At 46.4% G+C, this 22,658-nt stretch overlaps 2 long non-coding RNA genes across 2 annotated transcripts; one reads left to right on the top strand and one right to left on the bottom strand.

The window, feature by feature from the left end:
- Positions 1-194: 194 nt before the first annotated feature.
- Positions 195-17,516, top strand: LOC123854948 (uncharacterized). The gene is made up of 5 exons (XR_010408261.1): positions 195-1,855; positions 2,376-2,518; positions 2,656-2,802; positions 5,866-5,937; positions 17,383-17,516. It is a non-coding gene; the product is annotated as an uncharacterized LOC123854948 (long non-coding RNA).
- Positions 16,649-18,063, bottom strand: LOC135362867 (uncharacterized). The gene is made up of 2 exons (XR_010408262.1): positions 17,846-18,063; positions 16,649-17,509 (listed from the first exon to the last, which is right to left on the bottom strand). It is a non-coding gene; the product is annotated as an uncharacterized LOC135362867 (long non-coding RNA).
- Between the last annotated feature and the right edge of the window lie 4,595 nt (positions 18,064-22,658).

The raw sequence follows: 22,658 nt of genomic DNA, 5'->3' as shown, positions 1-22,658 counted from the left end.
AAGCCAATAAAGACCCTTGGTCCTCATGGACCTGACATTTTGAGTGGAGAGACATACAGAAAAATAAAAGTTACAGAATGTAACTTGTACATGTCAGCAAACAGGCTGACATGAAAGAGAGCATCTTGGTGTGTGGGTGTGTGTGGGGGGCGGGGGGTATGACGACACTAGATTCAGCGCCTGGGAAGGTCTCTGCAAGGAGAAGGAGGAGGTGCTGCTTAGCTGGGAGCCGAAGGAGGAGCTGCTGGGTGATGAAGGGGCTATGTATTGCGATGGGGAAGCTTGGAGGAGAATCAGATTTAGGGAAGGACATCAAGAATCCCGCCTGGGATATATTAAAGATAGAACACATACAAACATCAAAAAATCACAACGCCAGTCTGAGTGTGAGTCCACGGGACTCCCGGAGAGGCCAGGGCTGCAGGCTGCCACCCAGGGCCTGCCTCTCGGAAGCCGGGACGTGTGTGGACTGTGCCCTCCCTGGAGGTTACACCGAGGGCTGGCACAGCACACTGGCTCGGGGCCTGCCGCCTGCTCACAGCTCTCCTCCCAGCGTTTATTGGGACTCCTGCCACGTCCGAGGTTCTCCCTTCACAAAGGCAAGAAGGGCCAGGGGAAGGGAATGTTCTTTCTGAACACCAGACATGACACATGGCCTCAAACAGGCAAGAGCTCAAGTCGGATAGCTGCGGTGGCCGCAGGTAGGCCTCCCAACCGTGAGGAGTCCAAAACTGACTCAGAAAAGCACCCAGGCCTGTGACTAATACGGTCGTGCCTCGGAGCACCCAGAGGGCAAAGCAGGCCCAGCATCCTCCCTGGAGCCAAATGAAGACATCAGGGGTCCATAACTAGCACCTTCTTCCTCACTCCATGGGCCTTGGGGCATCAGCCAGAGTCCACCTCCGGGTGCTTCTAGGCCGCACAGCTTGGCGCATCTCTCTATTTTCTTCCATCGAGGTCTCTCCCCTCTGGCTTCTTGCCTAGCCAGTTGCCCACAGACTGGAAAACAAAGGCTCACTGCCTTCCCCAGAGACCTGGGCTTAAGGGATGGGCCTTGAGCAGGCTGGGCGGATGCTCTGTTGATTTTTTTTCCAAGTGCAGAGAATGTGACAGCCAATTCCTGTTGGAAATGGCTGTTGTTTTCTTTGGAGCCCAAAGCACTTTTCCTTTCTCGTGACTGTTCCAGTTCAGGTCGTGTTTAGGATGGAGATGATTCTTTAACCTAATTGCATGCCTTCTTGATCTGCGCCTCTTAAACTTTTGGGGCACAGATCCTACTGCAAGCCTGATAAAAACCATAGACCCTCTCCCTAAAACACACACGTGCACACGCGCACGCACGCACCTGTCCCCAATTTAACATTTAGTATCAATCCTAGCAGATTAAGACCCCTTGGATGAAGGAGGGTGAGTCCTTCCTGCGCTCCCCCACCTCCCCTCCAGTCCCGCTTTCTTTTCAGTCTGGATCTTAAAATTCCCTTTCTTTAGCATTCTCAGGGGCCAGTGTTCTTGCCTGGCTTCTGCTTGAATTAATCCCATGTGTCCAGCCACGGAGGAGGCTGTGCCCAGTTTTTCAGGCAGCTGAATATTCCAGAGGGATTTGTCAAACTTCTGTCTCATCCGTGCCTAGTTATTACGGAGGGGCCAGGCTGCAAGAGTCTCTGCAGGTTCTGGACGAGGTGGCACAGCTTTGGATGAGACTAGGAAGACAGGCGTTGTCTGGTTTTGTTAAATTCCAGAAGCAAGTCACTTCGCCAAAATTGCCAGAAATAAAAGGACTGTCTAGACACTTACATATGAGGGGCTCTCCTCTGAAGAGAGACCATCCTGAAGATCATTGATTTATGCTTCGATGGTAAGACAAAAGGGTTCATATAGGTAACAAACGCGGGTGACGCACCTGCCGTGTGCCAGGCGCTGTTCTAGGCAGCCGGGCCGGGGTGGGGTGGGTGGGCATGGTGAATAAGACTTAGACAAGGGACCAGAGAATTCTAGGTAGTGACAAGCGCAAGGATGAAAATAAGTAGCGCGACGTGATAGATGTGACGGCGGCGCCTCCAGGATCAGAGAAGATCTCTCTGAGCAGGTGGCCCTGAATCTGAAGCCTGAATATTGAAAAGGAAGCATCCATCGGGAGGAGACTCCAGGTGGAGGGCACAGCTGCTGCAAGGCCTTGAGGCTGGAACAGACTGGCGCGCGGGTGGGGGGGTGGGGGGTAAGGGAAGGATTTGTGGAAGGCGCAGGCAGTCCGGCGTGGGGAGGGAGGAGAAGAAAGGGGAGAGGCCGGCGGGGGGCAGATCGCGGTGGGCTCTGCGGGGAAAGAGCACGCAGGGGCCCAGAGCTGGCGTCTGGTGTCCTCTCCTTTGCGGTTTCAGAACTGGCCTCCTGGAGAGAAGCATGTTTTGAGCCGCAAGAGCCGAAGTGGAGGCCACGCCGATGAGGGGTCCAGGGGGTGGGGCGATGGTTGCTCGCACCTCTTGGGGGCGCTGCAGTCGGAGCGAGGAGGACTGTTTTCCAGGTGAGCACGCGTGGTGCGTAGTACGTTGTAACGCACGGCGGTTGAGACCCCGTGGAAACGTCCCCTTAATACATTTGAGAAGGGCCAAGGTTTTGGTGGTGTTGCCAGTCTGAGGTTTCCTGTTCATCCCCTTCCAGGAAAAACAAAGATACAAATCCTCCTTAAGAGAAAGTTGCTTGGCTGTTCTTGTCTCTGCAGAATGTTAATCTCCTTGGCAGGCCAACGAAAGGAACGAAAAGGAGAGCTGATATGTATTAAGTGCCAACTGCATACCTCGATCTCAGGTAATCCCACAATAACCCAGCAAGGCTTGGGATGTTAGCCTCATTTTTTTTTCTTTTTTCTTTTCTTTTCTTTCTTTCTTTCTTTTTTTTTTTTTGAGATGAGGAAACCAAAGTTTGGAGAGGTTAGGTAAATTGCCCAAGGTCACACAGTTAACAAGGGACAGAGCTGGAATCCAAACCCAGGTCTGTCTGACTCCAGTTCTTTCCACATCAGCCCTGGCCAGCGAGACCAGGTGAGGGCAATGAGGAGGCTTAATGACCATGAGACTCGCGGGGTTTTTAGCTACACCTGGGATGAAAACTGGTCTCTGTTGGGGGTCTGCTGACTTTTCCAGACCACAGGGGTGTGTTGAGTGCAGTGATGTTTAAGAATAGTGTTTTAAGACAGTCCCTGATGGTCGGAAGATTTAATGATGCCAGAGAATCTAATAAAGAAAGTTTGGGTCTTGAGACAAACAGGCTCATTAGCAGTAAATCAATTTGGGTGAAATCAATTAGGGCTAACTGGAAGGTAGAACCTATGCTATAGGTCTTGACCCTTTTGCAATGAGAGACTGATGGCGGTTACCCGTCTATCACGGAGGCACCCTCAGGAACAAAGACCCTAATGACAAAGGAATTCTGTGCTGTAAATCCTGCCCCAGGTGCTCTGTGGCCAGTTGCTTGGTAGAAGACTCTGGAGGGTTCTGGAAGGCTCCAAGGTTTCCAGCAAGGCTAGGGCCTGGGCCTCCGGCAGCCTCAGGACTGTGTGTGTGTCACCTAAGACCCCCGCCTCAGGCCTTTCAGAGCAACCTCGAATGGACTGGGCCTGGCAGGTTCCACCTGGCCTAGCTGCCCAGGATTGTGCCAGAGAAAGGCCGGGGTGACGTTCCGAGGGCCTGCGCATAGGAAGAGCCAGCCCATCACACCCCGGGTCACACCCAGGGTGAAAAAGAGCAACATGACAATGTGGCCTTCTCTTTGGTGCTTTTAGCTATCTGGCGGATGCTCCCTACTGGGCTGCAAGCTCCCTGGAGGGAGGACTGTGTCTTCTTTTTCTCTCTCAGTACTGTGCTCGAGTGAATTAAGAGGCTGACTGCTAGATAACTGCCTGTATCCTCCAGGCTTTGACGTTTCAGCGGGCGTCATAAGCCCATCAAGAGGAAACCAGGGCATTAAGGACAGTATGTTTTGGGATCAGATAGAACCAGCTACCAGCGCAGGTAGGGAAGCCTTGGTTTCCTCATCTGTGGAATGAGGTGATGAGACACAGGTAAGTGGTGGTTGGAAGGATTAAATGAGATGACGCCCGCTAAGTGCCTGGCAGAACTCTCAGCATGTAGTGGCCGTCAGAGCGAGTACTTAGCACCTTCTACAACCACCACCAAGCGTTGCATGGTACTTCATGTTTCTGTGGGAGCGTTTACATTTTTTTGATGGTGGCCCACATCACAACGTTATCATGCATGTGTATGTATCTTTAAATGTAGCGGAAACGTTCATTTTATGAAATAATACCCTTACTGTGTGTGATGAATTCTGATAGTCTGTGTTCTATTCATTTTTGTTGAAAAAAATCCTGAAGGGGCAAAGGGGAACTTTTTGGGGTGATGGACAGGTTCTATATTTTGATGAGAGTGATGGTGGCATGGTGTCTTTGCCAAAAATCATTGAACTCTACCTTGAAATGGTTGTGTTTTATTGCATGTCAATTGGATCTCAGTAGATTTGCAAACCCATAAATCGATTTTTTTTATTGAGAACACCGAATCCTAACCACTAGACCACCAGGGATAAATTGATTTTTTATTGAGATACAATTCACATTTCATAAAATGCACCCTTTTAAAGTGTATACTTCAGTGATTTTTAGTATATTCACAGAGCAACTGCCACCACAGTCCAATTCCAGAACATTTCATCACTCCAAAAAGAAGCCCCGTACCCATTAAGAGTCACTTCCCATCCCCCCAACCCTAGTCCCTGGCAACCACTAATCTACTTTCTGTCTCCATGGATTTGCTGGTATCAGTCTTGTGTGGCTGGGAGAACAGCCTTTGAAGCTAGACCAGTTACTGGGCCTCTCAGGGAGGGGGCACACCACTCGCCACAACTGGGATTTCTCTATTTGGTCCTGGTACTGGGCGGTGAATTCCAGGAGCATCAGAGACACTTGTGGATGACTCACACCATATGTCCCCACCTCCTTCCTACACTGACTCCAGGCCCATTCAGTCCTCTGGAAATGCCCCTTACTCACTCACTCCCCAACCTAGTAAAGGTAGGTAGGGACCATGATGCACCCAGGGAAGGAGTGGAGAACGGACTCTCCAGGGTCAATGTGGCTAAACCCATCACAGAAATGCAAAGACATAAGAAAGGTTCAGAAATGTGTCCAGCAAGGTGGGGGTTGGGAGTGGATATGGAACTGAGGTTGGACAAGAGCAGTAGGTTAACGGGCTGTTACCAGTCTCCTGGAGGACAGGGGACCTGGAGGTGACTTATGCCCCGAGTCCCTGCCTCTTTCATACACCAAGGCTCCACCCAGTACTGCGGAAACACTCTTCACTCCCTTCACCCGCAGTACCTTGGAAAGGTGTGCACAGAGAGACACCTGAGGAAGGGAGAGGGCAAGAAGCAAAGGGTCTGAATCTGCGAGGTCAGTGAGGCAAACCCACCTGGAGACCTCCATAGCTGGCTAATGACTGGCACGAGTTCTGCAATCACCTGGAAACGGGTCTGACACAAGGGCTTTCAAAAGAGACATCGAGTGTTAGCAAGGGCCACCTGGAGAGGTGAGGGGACGGTGGGAAGTCCTGGAGCTTCAGAAGCCCTTTTTCTAGCTCTTATTACCAGGAAGGGAGGTAGGACTCTGGTGGTTTCTAAGGAATGAGAACACACCAGCCATTTATACAATAAAGCTATCATATGTGATTGTCTATAACAGACCCAAGTCTGGAAGGATTCTTATTAACCTGACAATAACCTTCAGGGAAAGGAATTTCACTGCCTACTATATTTTTTACAATTGCATGCTATTAAAAAGATGTATTCTAAATTTATTTTTAATCTATTTTTAAATAGGTGATACATTCACATAAGAAATTTTCCCATTCTTGTCCTCATCTGCAGAGACACCCACTCCCCATGCTATAGGTAAGTAATGTTTCTAATTTTTTAGGTATCCTTCCAGAATTTCTTTATGCATATATAAGTAAATTTATATTCTTTTTTAGAAAGAGAGAGAGAGTACATGTGAGCAGGGGCGGGGAGGGGCACAGAGGGAGAGGAAGAGAGAGAATCTTAAGCAGGCTCCAGGCTGAGTTTAACCAACTAAGCCACTCGGGTGCCCCTATATAAAGATTCTTAATACACCTTTTTTGAGCTCCATCTCCAGGAAGGAAATTTGAATTCAAACCAGTGACCCACCATAAGGGCTCTGGAGATTTCCCATAATCAAACATCCACAGGTGGCTAGTGGAAATGAGGTATAGCCCTCCAAAGGGAAGAAGCCTTTACACATAATAAATATAGAAGAGTCATTGATAAATGCTCTATATTGGGGCCAAGAAATACAATAAGAAGGAAAATTCCCCCAAATCTCTCCACCCGAAAATAGTTAACAGTTCCCATCAATTGAACATTGTTCTGGACCAGTGATGTCCAAGAGCACTTTGTGTGATGATGGAAATGTTTTCTGAACTATTGCAGTAACCGTTAGTCACGTATGTCTATTGAGTGCTTGGAATGTGGCTTGTGCAGTTGAGGACCTGAATCGTTTATATTATTTTAATTAATTTTAACTTAAATCTACATGGCCACACATATCTAGTGCCTGCTATAAGGGACAGCACAGTTCTATCCCTGTTCACTGTGTATGTGTGAGGGGAAGGACGTAAAGAAAGGCTGGGGACACAGGCCACCTGGCATTGCCCAGACGCATAAGTGTGATTACTAATTGATCTAGTAATTCCACTTCTAGGAATTGTCTTAAAAAAATGGTTATGACTTGGGGCGCCTGGGTGGCTCAGTCGTTAAGCATCTGCCTTTGGCTCAGGTCATGATCCCGGGGTCCTGGGATCAAGCCCCGCATCGGGCTCCCTGCTCGGCGGGGGGCCTGCTTCTCCCTCTCCCCTCCCCCTGCTTGTGTTCCCTCTCTCGCTGTGTCTCTCTCTGTCAAATAAATAAAATCTTAAAAAAAAAAAATGGTTATGACTTTGTTCAAAATCTAGCTCTGAGCGTGTTTACTAATGAAAACCTGGAACGTTGTAGGAAAATATATACTGACCTGGCAATATGTTCACAACTGTCTGTTGAGGGAAAGGCAGGTTACAAAGCAGGTTGATCTCATTAAAACATAAATATAAATAGCCTAGAAAGGTGTATTTCAAACTGCTCAGTACATGGCAGGCACTCAACACATTTTTATATGAATGAGTGTGTGTTAATAAGAGTTAGCACTGGGTGGTGGAATTATGAGTGATCTTATATGTTCTTCTGCTCCCTTATTATATTTTCTAACTTTCTATGGTGAACACATATACCTCTGTAATAAGAAAAAAGTATTTACTGAAGAGGGGCATCTGGCTGGCTCAGTCCGAAGAGCATGCGACTCTTGATCTCAGGGTGATGAGTTTGAGCCCTACATTGGGTGTAGCGATTACTAAAAAAAAAAAATAATAATAATAATAAATAAATAAATAAATAACATACTTACTAAAGAAAGAAGTATAATTGCGAAGTCGTAATATTTCAGAGCTGGAAGGAACTTTGGAGACAAGGGCACACACAGCGAGTTAAAGGCAGAAACTCAGGTTTCCCGACTACACACAAACATCTTCTAGAGCCAAGGAGAAAAGTTTGCTGGACTGTGTCCTGTTCTGGGTTATCCTGGCCAGGGCAAACTTTCTCAGTATGGCAAGTCAGGAGTGGATTTAGAGAGGAAAAAGCAAAGAGTATTAATGCTCCTCAACAAGATATAAAACATCACAAGAAAATCTCTCTAACAAGCTATGGGCATCATAATCTTTGCTCTGGCTGGGTCTGCCTCCCCCATGTTGAGCTCTCCATTGTGACTCCAGCAAGACACCCTCCAGGAATCCCTGTCCAGCCAGGTGGGGGAGAGAAGGCTCTGTCCCTTGCAGGAGGAAGTTTCCTGATCATCCCCATGTTTTGGCTCTTCTTCAAAGCCTATCCTTTTTCAAAATTCTTAACGGAATCACTAAGTCTCTACCTCAGATGTCCTTTCTTTTTATTCAGCCTGTACTGTTGGTATTCATGTTCACCTTTGAAACTTTGTTATAAGAAATGATTATTACTACCTCAGAGCTCTTAGTTCTGTGACTCAGTCCACTTTACCTCAGTCCGCTTTATTTGAGTACCAACTAGGGCCAAAGTACTGGTAGATACAGGAATGTACAAAAAGTATTTATCTAAGAGAAGTGAGAACATATACCCACAAAAGACTTCTACAGCAGCTTTATGTGCAATAGCCAAGACCAGTAACAACCCAAAGGCCCATCTACAGGGGAACGGATGAATAAATTGTGACATATGCATTGATTGCTCAGCAATAAAAATATGGACAAAGGACTTAGTAGGCATTTCTCCAAAGAAGATGTGTAAATGGCCAATAGCACACGAAAGATGCTCAACATCACAATCACTGGGGAAAAGAAAGCCAAACCATAGTCAGATACCACCTCAGATCCATTAAGATGGCTACTGTCAAAAAGCCCTAGAGAATTACAAGTGTTGGTAGGAAGGTAAAATGGTACAACCTTTATGGAAAACAACATGGCGGTTTCTCGATTACTTATGTTCACAACAGACAAAAGCTGGAAACAACCCAACTATCTGTTGATGGATGAACATATAAATAAAATGTGGTACATACATACAATGGGATATTATTCAGCCTTGGAAAGGCTGACATGTGCTACAACATGGATGAAACTTAAGGACATTATGATGAGTGAAATAAGCCAGTCACGAAAAGGTAAATACTGTATGATTCCAGACCTAAATGAGGTATCTCAAGTAGTGAGAGGGCACGTGGCTGGTTTAGTTGGTAGAGCATGCAACTCTTGATCTTGGGGTTGTGACTTCAAGCCCCACGTAGGGTGTAGAGGTTACTAAAAAAAAAAAAAAAAAGTAGTCAAGTTCATCAAAACACAAAGTAGAATGGTGGTTACCAGGGGCTGGGGATTGGGAAAAAAGTTGTTTATGAGTATAGAGTTTCAGTTTTGCAAGATGAAGACATTCTGGAGATCTGTTGCACAACAGTGTGAATGTACTTAATATTACTGACTGTACACTTAAGGATGGTTGAGATGGTAAATTTTATGTGTTGCTTTTTAACCACAATTTAAAAAGCTGTTGAGGTAATCAAAAACAGGGAAAGTCTGAGAAACTGTCATAGCCAAGAGGAGCCTAAGGAGACATGAAGGCTAAATGTAATATAGTGTCCTGGATGGGATCCTGGGACACACAAAGATAGTAGGTAGGCTGAGGAAATCTGCATCAACTATGGACTTTAGTGAATAATGACATATCAACATTGGTGCATTAATTGTGACAAATATACCCCACTAATGTAAGAGGTTAACAGTAAGGGAAACTGGGCCTGGGATGTATGGAAATTTTTCTTTTCTTTTCTTTTTTTTAGTACCTTTTGACCACCCATTTTGCCAACCCCACCTCTGGCAACCACCAATCTGTTTTCTGTATTGATGAGTTTGGTTCATTGTTGGTTTGCTTGTGTGTTTTATTTTTTATGTATTTTGAAAGTAATCTCTACACTCAACACGGGGCTCAAACTCACAATCCCGAGATCAAGAGTTGCATGCTTTACCGACTGAGCCAGCCAGGTGCCCCTGTTTCTTTCATTTTTTAGATTCCACATATGAGTGAGATCATTATTTGTCTTTATTTCATGAAGAAATAGAAAATCTGAAAGATTATTAGTCAAGAGATTGGATCCATCATCGAAAAGCTCCAACAAACAAAAGTCTAGGGCTAGATGCCTTCACTGGTGAATACTCCCAAGCATTTAAAGAATTAATTAAAGAATTAATACCAGTTCTTCTCAGATTCCTCCAAAAAACAGAGAAGAGGAGGGAGCACTTCCAAACTCATTTTATGACGCCAACATTACCCTGATACCAAAACCAGACAAGAATGCCACAAGAAGAGAAAAATCGTCAACAAAATATTAACAAACCACATTGAACAATACATGAAAAGGATCCTACATTGTGGGTCAAGTGGGATTTATTCCACGGATGCATATTCTGTATGCAAATCCATCGGTATGATACACCATACTAACAATATGAAGGGTGAAAGTTATAGGATCCCCTAAATAAGTGCAGAAAAAGCATTTGATAAGATTCAACGTCATTTATGATAAAAACTCTCAACAAAGCAGGTATAGAGGGACTGTGCCTTAACATAATAAAGGCCGTGTGTTTATTCAGCCATCAGAAAGAATGAAAGCTTGACATTTGCAAACACATGGATGGAGCTAGAGAGTATAATGCCAAGTGGAATAAGTCAGTCAGAGAAAGACAACTACCATATGATTTCACTCATATGTGGAATTTAAGGAACAAGACAAACAAGCAAAGGGAGAAAAGAGAGAGACAAACCAAGAAACAGACTCTTAACTATAACTGTAGAGAATAAACTGATGGTTACCAGAGGGGAGGTGGGTGGAAGGATGGGGAAAATAGAGATGGGGCTTAAGGAGTGTGCTTGTTGTGGTGAGCCAGGTGATTAAAATGAAAACTCAAGGGGCGCCTGGGTGGCTCAGTTGGCTAAGCGTCTGCCTTTGGCTCAGGTCATGATCCCGGGGTCCTGGGATCGAGCCCCACATAGGGCTTCCTGCTCGGTGGGAAGCGTGCTTCTCCCTCTGCCGCTCCCCCCGACTTGTGTTCAATTCCCCCCCACACAAATAAATAAATAAATCTTTTTTTGTTGTTGTTGTTGTTTTTTAAGATTTTATTTATTTATTTGACAGAGAGAGAGTTAGTGAGAGCAGGAACACAAGCAGGGGGAGTGGGAGAGGGAGAAGCAGACTCCCCGCCGAGCAGGGAGCCCGATGCGGGGCTCGATCCCAGGACCCTGGGATCATGACCTGAGCTGAAGGCAGACGCTTAACGACTGAGCCACCCAGGTGCCCCTAAATAAATAAATCTTAAAAAAATTAAAAAATAAATAAATAAAGGCGATCTGTGACAAGCCCACAGCTAACATCATACGCAACAGTGGAAGCTGAAAGCTTTTCCTCTAAGATCAGGAACAAGACAAGGATGCCCACTCTCGCCACTTTTATTCAACATGGTATTGAAAAGTCCTAGCCAGAGTATTTAGGAAACTCTTTGAATTATCTTCATAATTTTTCTGTAAATCTAAAACTATTCTACCAAATAAGGTCTGTTAAAAAAATAATAATAATTTAGGCTCTGCTCTGGAAGAATGTCTTGGCTGGAGGCATGAACTTGGAGTTGGTCTCCTGGGTTCAAACCTTGGCTGCACCACGACCTGGCTGAGGGCCCTGGAGAGAGTGATGTCACCCTCTTGATGGGACAGTGTCTTTCCTGGAAAGTACCGGGAAATACTAGGACCTACCTCAGGGGGTGCTGTGAAGGCTCCATCCAAAGTGCTCAGTCCACCCTTGACCTGTTGTAGATGCTGCTGTAACTAGAGGAGTTAGAAATCACAGTGGATAAGCCAGTGCTCGAGAGAGTGCATATTGGAGCCAGGCAGTCTGGATTCAAATTCTGGTTCCTTCAGTGTCTATTTATAAATTTGTGGGCCAGGCACTTGGACTGAGCCTCACTTTCCTTAGCTATAAAAAGGGCTGAATAACGCCCACCCACAGGGTGGTAGGGAGGATCGAACGAGCTCGTGCGCAGGGCAAGCGCTGGATCCGTGGGAGCTGCTCGAGTCAAGTAGATGCGCAGTAAGAACCCAGAGGAGGAGCATATAAACCACTTGGGCCTCCAAGGAGGCTGCAGAAAGGGGCCTGCTCTGGCTTCTGGGCTGAGGCTGCTGATGGGCTGCGTTGCAGCGCTCCAAGGTCCCATGTGACTTTCTCCCCCACCCTGCGGGGTCCTCCCAGGTCCCCAGCGTTGGAACAAAGCCTCCGCCTGCTGTTCTGCCTCTGTTCTCTGTCTGAACTCTGATTAGGCCCTTATCTCTGCAGCTCTGCCCTGCTTGGCTGCCTGTCACATTCAATTCCATTCCAGGCCTTTCATCCTGCCCTGCCGGAGTGTCCCTGAGCGTGAGGTTCTGGGACCTGGGGCCTGGTCTCTGTCGTCCTTGATTCCCACAATCCCGAGATCCTGATGGCTGAAGAGAATAAAATGAGATGCGAACTCCCAGGCAGACCTTGATGTAGTTGGATTTCAAGGCACTGAGAAACACTGGCACCCTTCTCCCCCTCAAAAATACCTTCTCTCTCTCTCTGGGCTCCCTCTAGCCCCCCATTCTACCGTTAGAGCTTCATTGCTTTGGCTTAAACAAAACTGGGACCCAGTGCTTGGTAAAAATGCAACTTTCTGTTTGGTCAGAATCCTAGCAAGAAAACAGAAGGCAGACTCAAAAGGGTTTAACTGCAAATTAAAATAAAAGAAGACAGTGACAGGACTATTGACAGTGAAGTGGGCAGGATGGAAGGAGCCAGCAGGGATGGTGAGGCGCGCCAGGGTGTGTGGTGGCAGGCAGCGGGTAGCACCCTAGGGTGGAAGGGCCAAAGGGAGCCTGGTAAAAATGAGCTGTGGAGGACCGAGGCTGTGGAGAGACAGCCACTGGCCAGTGATGTGTAGCTCCCCTGCCCTCAGCTCTCCCCGCAGTCCCGCCCACTGGCCGGCCACTCCCCAACCCCGCCCTGGAAGCCAGAGGGTAAGGGAGGCCCCAAGGGGCCAGAGTCCCAGGGACAGAGAGGGATAAAAAATGGATGTGGGCTGAGGGTAGAGGAGCGAAGCGGGAACAACAGGCCTTGAGGAGTGGTGTGTTGGAGTCTTATCAGTCACGGACAGTTCAGCATATACGATGGCATCAGATCCTTTAATAGACCGAGGGGTAAGAGACCAGGGTCCTGAAGATGTCGGGGGGAAAAAAAAGAGCGTCAGTGGCAGGGAAAGGATACCTCCCCCCCCCACCCCAAGAAGACAAACCTTGCCTTTTCCCTATGTAGTTCTAGAATTTCCCTATGTCCATAAGCTGCTCCTGAGGATGGCAATCCGGATGGATGGGACACCGCTGTTTCCGGGTCCGAGTAGGTAGGGGTGGTGCTGAGGAGGACTGTGGGCCATTAAGTCCCTCCCCTGTCTCAGCCGTCCTTTTAGCTCCTGAACAAGCCTTTGTCATCGCAAGACTGCGGGACTGCGGGGAGCCTAAAAGAGGCCAAGGTGAGCAGTGATCCTGTGATCCTGTGATCACCTGGGGGTGGGGGGTGATCTGGGCGATATCCTTGACCGTAGGAGCCCCCTCACCGGGCCCACCCTGGGACCCGTGGGCCACACTGTGGGAACTGCAGCGATTTGGATAGGTGGTCTTCAAATCTGGATCTGGGCCGGAAGGCAAATGGGATCAGTGGCTAAGGCTGTGTGAGGGCAGCAAAGAAGGGGCACAGGGACAGAGGAAGGGGGCCCGAGCACGGAATGATGCTCCTTTGGGGATGAGAAGGGTCAGGGGTCATCAGGGGCCTCAGCATTCCAAGTAGGATTCAGGGAGCAGGAGTAGGGGCATCACCAGCGAGCTTGCTGGAAATAAAAAAGCTCAGGCCACACCCCACGCCTACTGAATCAGGATTTGCATTTTCACAGATCCCTATGTGCTTCTCATGTTTCCTCCAGTTTGAGAAACCCTGTTCTAGCCCGCCCTGCTCAGGTGAGCCTGCTGCTCATTTCCCCTTAGTGCAGCTGAGCTCTTTTCCCTCAAGCCTTTTTCCCTCAGCAAGTCATTCAACAAACACTGAATGACTAGTCCGTGCCTGGCACTGGAGATACAGAAATTAGTAGTGGGCAGAGAAGCAGCTAGGAAACTGCAACCCATTGTGGAAAATGCTACAATAAGGATACGGTGTGGCAGGTGGAGGAGGACCCCCAACCTGTGTGCTGTGTGTGTGTGTGGCCAGGGAATGCTTCTGGGAGCTGTGGCCCTCCACCCTGCTGCAGACCTCAGCACGACTCACTCGGCCCCAGATCCTCCTCCTCTCTGTCTTTCACTGTTTGTGTGTTCAGTTTCAATTCATTATCTAAGTTGTGCTCCTCTTGTTTCCTCCCGTTCTAACCCCGAGTACGCCCTAAATTCGAAATGTGAGAGGATGAACGAATGGGTGGATGAGATGGTACTGATTATAAGTACCCTAGGTAACAGTGAGACCCACTCCACTTTCCTATCATCCACATACCTGCTCTGCAGACCCCCTTATCTATCTCGTCCTGTCTGTATATGGTTTTTGAAATGTGTTTATTTCCTCAGTTGCATAGAAGGTGGTTAAAAAGCACATGTGTAAGCCAGGGCTCAAATCCTGGCTTCATTATTTACTAGGTCAGTGACTTTGGGCATGTTTCTTTATCTCTCTTGCCTCCGTTTCCCTACCTGCCACGTGGGGATAACAGGAGTACTACCCTCATAGGGTTACCAGGGGGCGGGTGTTGCATGAGTTATCCGTAAAGCGCCTAGGACAGTGCCTGGCACTTGATAAGTGCCATGAAAGAGTTTGCTCTTCACGAGAACTTGCTCTGTGCTGGGCCTGTGATTCCTTTGCCTGGTCTCAGGTAATTAGGGAAGCCAAGAGTGTCCTCTGTGAATGGCACACAGTGGGAGGCTGGTCTTTCCCACACACACACATCAGAGAGTCGGAGCTGGAGGAGAAAGGTCTTTGTCCCCAGCAGGTGGTGGCTGGGCTGTGGGCTTGCCTGGAGCCATCACAGTCTGGTACCTGCTTTCACGGGAACTAGCAAGACCTTCTTCTGTCGTTCTCTTCGGGGCTCTGTGATTAGATTCTCTTGTCAGGGATCTCCCCGCCCTCCTCCTCTTTGAAGCGCCTGGGGCTGGTGGCCTTTCCACTTGCTCTCACTGCTAACTGGAAGTCAGCTGGCTCTGGCAGGCAGATGGTGATACCCAGGCTTGGCTGGCATCGAAGCTAATTTGTAGAGTTCATATGTTCATATTTAGTGAACTCTGAAGGCCAGAGGGCTACTGTTTTTAACGTGGGCATCCTCTGGGCCTTGACTGGATCTGTTTCTTCTAAGTCAGTGGAGCTCCCAGCTGCCTCCTGCTCATCCAGTGGACTGGGAGTCAGAACATGCCCCTTGACATCTGAGCCTGAGCTGTGCTGTGTGGAGGGCCTTCTTACTCTGGGCCAGTTCAAAGACATTTGACTGATTCTGTGGCTCTGAGATGTTCTTGGAAATTTGGGGGGCTTTTGTGCCATGGATTTCTGGCCACACTGCCCCCTATATGGAGGGAACAGGACAGGTTTCTGCCTTCCAGCCCAGAGCCCAAGTGAGCAGAAGGATGCACTCCATTTCGGGGAGCAAGAGGGCAAGCAGTGCCCTTGCCCAATCCGGGACCTCTCGGAGGAGCTGTTGAAACGGCTGCCCAACTGGAAGTCGGGGGTGGAGGAAGCTGAGACTGTCACTTTCAGGGGCTGACTGTGGGGTCGCAGTACAATGTAAAGTTTTGGTAATGCTGGTGCTTTTGGTTTTTTTTTAAGATTTTATTTTTAAGTAATCTCTGTACCCCAGTGTGGGGCTCAAACTCATAACCCCGAAATCAAGAGTTGAATGCTCTACCCACTAAGCCAGCCAGGCGCCCCTGGACTTTTTAGTAACTGCCAGGAGATGTTGTCAACTGAGACAGTTGTCACCTCCAGCACCCGACACACAGCATTGGCTTAGTCATGTGGGTAATCGGCACCCGGCTGACCTTGACTCCTTTGATATACCATTCCATGAAGGAGCAGTAACGCCGCAGCCTATCCTGTCCTTAACAGAAGACTCTTGGGAGTTTCCTTTTCTCTTTAATTTTTTTTTAAAGATTTTATTTGTTTATTTGAGAGAGAGAATGAGAGAGAGTGAGAGAGCACATGAGAGGGGGGAGGGTCAGAGGGAGAAGCAGACTCCCTGCTGAGCAGGGAGCCTGATGCGGGACTCGATCCCTGGACTCCAGGATCATGACCTGAGCCGAAGGCAGCCGCTTAACCAACTGAGCCACCCAGGTGCCCCTCTCTTTATTTTTTTTTATTTAAAGATTTTATTTATTTATTTGACAGAGAGGGAACACAAGCAGGGGGAGCAGGAGAGGGAGAAGCAGGCTTCTCGCTGAGCAGGGAGCCCGATGTGGGGCTCGATCCCAGGATCCCGGGATCACAACCCGAGCCGAAGGCAGACGCTTAACGACTGAGCCACCCAGGCGCCCCTCCTTTTCTCCTTAAAACCTTTTTATTTTGAAATAATTTCAATTTCAATTTCACAGAAAAGCTGCAAACATAGTATACGTATAAAGAATTTCTGTATACCCTTCACCCAGATTCACTGTTCACATTTTGCTGCATTTGTTTGCTGTCTCTTTCTGTTTGTGTGTGTGCACATATGAATATGCAGAATTTTTTTCTGAACCACTAGAAACTAAGTTGTAGTTACATTTACCTCATAATACTTCAATATGTATTTCCTTAGAACATACATGTTTTGTTGCATAACCACAATATAATTTTAAATTCAGAAACATTAACATAGTATTGATTTAATACTATAATCTACAGGTTGTATTCCAATTTCACCAATTTCCAGTAATGTATTTTCCAGCCATTTTTTCCCCATCCAGGATCTAATCTAGGATAAACATTACATTTTGTTGTCCGTTAACTAAAAGTCTCTAGAATGATTCCTTTTTTTTTTTTTTAAGATTTTATTTATTTATTTGACAGAGAGAGAGAGGGAACACAAGCAGGGGGAGTGGGAGAGGGAGAAGCAGGCCTCCCGCAGAGCAGGGAGTCCGATGCGGGGCTTGATCCTAGGACCCTGGGATCATGACCTGAGTCGAAGGCAGGCGCTTAACGGCTGAGCCACCCAGGCGCCCCTCTAGAATGGTTCCTTGATCTTTCTTTGTGTTTCAAGTCCTCAGGAATTTTCTAAATGAAAAACATTCTGAAAGCATTCTTTGGGCAGTACCGACTCTAAATGCTAGCTCAAAAAAAAAAAAAAAAAGTCCTTTTCAGTTCTTGCCTTTGAAGCCTCAAGACAGGTGGGTTTGACAACAATCTATTTTGGTCATGCCTGGCCATTTTTGGCGTATCCATCTACACTGGTCTCAAATGATCCTAGGATTTGCTCTTGGGTACACAGTAGATGCTTAATAAGTACTTGCTGATTTGCCAGGAGAGATTGTGGATTTTACTACTGGATCAAATAACCCAAATGACATTCCAGGAAGATTTTGCTGATGCAGATAGGGAGACAAAGGGTTGGCCCTTCCAGAGGTGAATACCAGGGGCAATAATCCAAGGACAACAGGCAAGCTTGGAGTTCTTTATCTTTCTATTACATAGTGCACTTAGATTCTCCTTCTCCTCAAATTCCCCAGCACGAGAGTCAGGAAGCTCCAGTGCAGGTTGTTAAATCCACCCACTGGAGGGAGTGAAACACGGTGCTGTCACGATCCTCCAGACTTTTTTGACCTCTTGCCTGGGATCTGTCACTTTGGATCCTCTCTGCAGGAAGGACAGAGGACAGAGCTTTGAAGTCAACCTGTTTGCAGTAGCCAGCCTCCAAGATGTCTCCAACCTTCCTCCCTCGGTGTCTTCCCTCTTCCCCTTGGTTGCTACCCTCCCTCAGGAATCAGGGCTGGCCTATGTGGACAGTAGAATTTGGTGAAAGCAACAGTGTCTGACTTCTGAGGCTAAGTCATAAAAGATAATGCAGCTTCCACCTTGGTCTCTTGGTTAGCTGGTGTTAGAGGAAGACTGCTACTTTGAGGACACTCAGGCATTCCTGTGGGGGAGCCCGTGTGGAAAGGGACTGGGGCCCCAGCCAAGAGCCAGCTCTACCTTGTCAGATGCGAGCGAGCCATCCTAGAAATGGATCTCCAGCTCCGGCCAAGCCTTCAGAGGATTTCCACATTGACCAGCATCTGACTGCAACCTCGTGAAAGACCTGGACCCAGATCCTCCTATTCGAGTTACTCCCAAGTTCCGGACCCACAGCAACTATGAGATGTAGTAAACGATTACTGTTATTTGAAGCCTGAAGCTTTGGGATAATTTTGTATGCAGGAATAGATAGATCATTGTCACATTATTCCGTTGAAAACTATAAAGGTGCATAGGACCTGACAATTCCATTTCTAGATATATACTCAAGAGAATTGAAAACATATATCCAACAAAAACTTGTATAGCGTGTTCAATGCAGCATGATTCACAATAGCCAAAAAGTGGAAAGAACCCAAATGGTCACCATCTGATGCATGGATAAATGAAATGTATATCCACACAATGGAGTATTATTCGACCATAAAAAGAAATGAAGTACAGATACATGCTACACCATGGATGAACCTTGAAAACGTCAGGCTAAGTGAAAGAAGCCCCTCCCAAAAGACCACATAATGATTCATTTATATGAAGTGTCCATGATAGGCAAATCGATAGAGACGGAGAGTGAATTAGTGGTTGCTGGGCTGGGGGGGTATGGGAGAATGAGAGGTAACTGTTACTGGGTACAAGGTTTCTTGTCGGGGTGATGAAAATGTTCTAAAACTGATTGTGGTGATGGTCACAACTCTGAATATACTCAGAGCCATTGAATTGTACACTTTAAATGGGTGGATTGTATGGTGTGTGAATTATATCTCAACAAAGCTGTTACAAGTGGCAGTATGATAGCCAATGAGGTTTATCGCAGGTGCGATTATTGCTAATTAAAGAGACAGACTATACAGGGGACTTCAGAGGAGTTTTGTTCCTGTTCTTTCTAAGATATTAGTGTCTCTTTATTGGGCTCTTGGCAAAGGTCTTAAGAGAATCACCTGGCTAGAAGGTGGGAAAGAACAGCTGGAACTGAGGGTCACTTGGGTGGCTCAGTCATTAAGCGTCTGCCTTCGGCTCAGGTCATGATCCCAGGGTCCTGGGACCAAGCCCCGCATCAGGCTCCCTGCTCAGCGGGAAGCCTGCTTCTCCCTCTCCCACTCCCCCTGCTTGTGATCCCTTTCTCTCTATGTCTCTCTCTGTCAAATAAATAAATAAAATCTTAAAAAAAAAAAAAAGCTGGAACTGAAAATGAGGAGCAAAGGGGATGGTCTGCTAAAATAATTAAAGAATAATTCTAAACTTCCAAATGCTAAATAGTCAGAATCACAAATTGTAATCCTGACAAGATTAGACTTTGGGGAGGAAATTAATAATAGAACCCGGATTCTTCATTAAGTCCTGGTGGGAATGTGATGTTTCCACCCCCGAAAAATGACAGTCAACCATTGTCAAGTGCAGAGTTTCTCCTCCATCTGCTGGAGCTTTAGCTGAGATGTTAAGCCCAGTTTTTTGTTTTGTTTTGTTTTGTTTTGTTCTGTTTTTAATCAGCCCAGCTCACTGATGTTTTAACCCAGTGAGCTAAAAAAAAAATTCTGAGCTTTTTTTTTTTTTTAAGTAATCTCTACACCCAATGTGGGGCTCGAACTCATCACGCTGCGATCAAGCGTCACATGCTCTACCGACTCAGCTGGCCAGGTGCCCCTCAGAACGTCTATTCTGAACTCTATTAAGTTACACATTAGAAGTGGTCACTGCCTCTCCCATTTGGCATATGCATACCAATTTGTTGGACTCCAGAAAGTTTTGTGATCATTATTCTTTAAAACAAAATTTGACTATACTTATTCCTGTCTTCTTTTTCAAAATGTTCTTCAGAAATAATTCTTTATTTTTCAAAATTAGCTTTTATAATTTTAGACACCAAGGATAATCAAGAGGACCTGTAATTATTTAGTGTAGATAAAGAAGCACGCGGGGCACCTGGGTGGCTCAGTCAGTTAAGCGTCTGCCTTTGGCTCAGGTCATGATCCCAGGGTCCTGGGAAGGAGCCCCGCGTGGGGCTCCCTGTTCAGCGGGGAGTCTGTTTCTCCCTCTTCCTTTGCCCCTCCCCCACCATGCTCGCTGGAGGGTGCACTCTCTTTCTCTCTCTCAAATATAAAAAAAATCTTTAAAAAAAAAATAAAGGAGCAAGCAATTAAGATTTGTTTTTTAAAGACATGGTATTTAAACTAAATTTGTAGCCCCCTTTTACAGATGAGGAAAGTGAGACCTAGGGACATTTCATGACTTGCTCAAGTTGTTATGGGTAATACGTATCTTTTTTTTTTTTTAAAGATTTTATTTATTTATTTGACAGAGAGAGAGATAGTGAGAGCAGGAACACAAGCAGGGGGAGTGGGAGAGGGAGAAGCAGACTTCCCGCCGAACAGGGAGCCCGATGTGGGACTCGATCCCAGGACCCTGGGATCATGACCTGAGCCGAAGGCAGACGCTTAATGATTGAGCCACCCAGGTGCCCCGGTAATACGTATCTTAACTGGGATTCACAATCTAGAGTTCTCACTGCTATTCCATGTTGCCTTTACTGACATGCATTGGGACGAAGTAAAAGGGATTCAGTATTTTATGAATGGCACCCATGCTGACCACACTCCACCATGAAGTATCAGAGCTGAGATTTAATCATTCCATCCAATTGAAACCATGAATACATAATCCATTAATGTACATTATAACCCATGTAACAAAATATACTCCAATTCTTGTCTTTTTCAGCCTCCTTAGTTCTTAGTCTCTTATGTTCAAGTGAAGAAATGTAAGATCATTTTAGTTGATGAATTTTTACCCTGGGATCTAGAAGTTTGTAGAACTCCTGTTTATAAAACTGCTCAATGAATGTGCCAGGAGTTTAGGCAGATCCCTCCTTTGGCTCTTATTACTGTTGCCAGTAAGCTTTTTACATTTATATATGAAAAAATGCCTTCTCATCATCAAAGTATGTTAGGGGATTTCTTTTGATGGGCTGGGGGAGTGGCCGGGGAGACTTTAAAGAGGTTCTTAAAGATGTTCAGGGCTGGTACTAGGGTAAGGCGAGTGCAAAATTTAAGGGAGTGCCAAAAACCACAGTAATCAAGATAAATGCCATTTTAATGGAATGTTTTTTAAAATCAAGAGTAAGGCAGAAAGATCCGTGACCAATGAAACACCAACATTTTAAGTAAAGACAGGGCCCAGCGTGGGTGGGGCCAGGCCGGAGATGGCAGATGATGTGAATTACACAAGAGCACTGTCACACTGTCTTATTTGAAATTTTAATACTTTGTTCATCATAGAGCTTATTCACGTTAATTTCTTTTTAAGGAAAAATGTTGCAGTCAAATGTTCTTTATCTTGAGTTCTGAGATTTTTGGCGCCCTCTTCAATTTGGCACTTGAGGCTCGTGCTCCTCCTGCCTCGCCCCGGCCCTAGCCCTGCACGTGCATGACTCTTTCCCAGGGAAAGCTGGAAAGAAGTTCCCACACCACGCGCCCCAGACATGCCCGGCTTTGGTGAGCCGAGCAACACGTGTCTCAGGAAAAGTTCTTTCCCAGGGATCACTGGTGGTGAGAGGAAGCTCTTCTCTGCTCTCTCTGTTTTGACACGTTTACCTGTTTATGGGGCACATCTGGCAGCCTCTGGCTGGTGAGCAACTTCCCAGGTGGAGTCATGGAGTCAGCTGACCCCACGGACCAATGGGAAGGGAACCTTTCTGCTGAGTCTGCACATTCCCTAGCTGAAAAGTAAGATTTCTGAAAAGTGTTAATGAAGGCCCAGAGGACTAAAAGTACATATTACACACTTAATAATACTGGTCAAGTTGAATTAAACTTGTCTTTTGTGTAACCTGAATGCCCGCAAATGCTCCATGTTTCTGAGGTTACTTTCCCTCTAACATCCAAATGAGAGGCTTGGAGGTGTGTGCATGATTGCAGAAACTTTGGGGTGCTCCCATGTCGAAAGAAGGACAGTTTGCATCATCTCTGTTCTCAATTTCTGCTGCCATGATTCTCCATCTCTGCTGGACTTCTTGCCCCTCTAGCTGTGGTCCTCTCTGGGCGAAGCTTTTTGCCCCGACAGACGCTTTTCTCCCCCTGCTCCCCAAGGCAGCAGTAACCAGGCTTTTTGTGAAGCAGACTTTTCCTGAAGTCTTGTGGGAACCAGAAAAGGGCACGATAGCATTTAAAAGTAAATAAAGACATTTATGGATAAACAAGATCTAAGACAACTCATGGACAGCAGATCTGCACTTTAAGAAATGCTAAAGGAAGTTTTTTTCAGAGCAAAAAGAAATCATACCAGGTAGAAATTTGGATCTTCAGGAAGAATGAAGAACACCAGAAATAGCACATATAAGAATAAATATAAGAAACCAGTTTTTTCTCCATTTCTTAAAATACTTATGAATGTTTAAAGCAAATATAATATATAATTATATATAATATATAATTTCCACGGTGACCACTTCTTAAAAATGCAAAGAAGATGGGCGCCTGGGTGGCTCAGTCGTTAAGCGTCTGCCTTCGGCTCAGGTCATGATCCCAGGGTCCTGGGATCGAGTCCCACATCGGGCTCCCTGTTCGGCGGGAAGCCTGCTTCTCCCTCTCCCACTCCCCCTGCTTCTGTTCCTGCTCTCGCTGTCTCTCTCTCTGTCAAATAAATAAATAAAATCTTTAAAAAAAAAATGCAAAGAAGATAACAAAAAAGCTAATTGATAGATTAGAGTAGACTTCTAAAATATATTCAGTTAACCCAAAAAGAAGGCAGGAGAGGAGGAACAGAGAAACAAAAAAAT

The sequence above is a fragment of the Mirounga angustirostris genome, unplaced genomic scaffold (genome assembly GCF_029215605.1).
Source record: "Mirounga angustirostris isolate CCGP_5_RB_7025 unplaced genomic scaffold, mMirAng1.0.hap1 SCAF_16, whole genome shotgun sequence".
Classification (NCBI taxonomy): domain Eukaryota; kingdom Metazoa; phylum Chordata; class Mammalia; order Carnivora; family Phocidae; genus Mirounga; species Mirounga angustirostris.
Note: the sequence above shows the minus strand (reverse complement) of the source record. Positions and strands in the feature narration are given on the sequence as shown.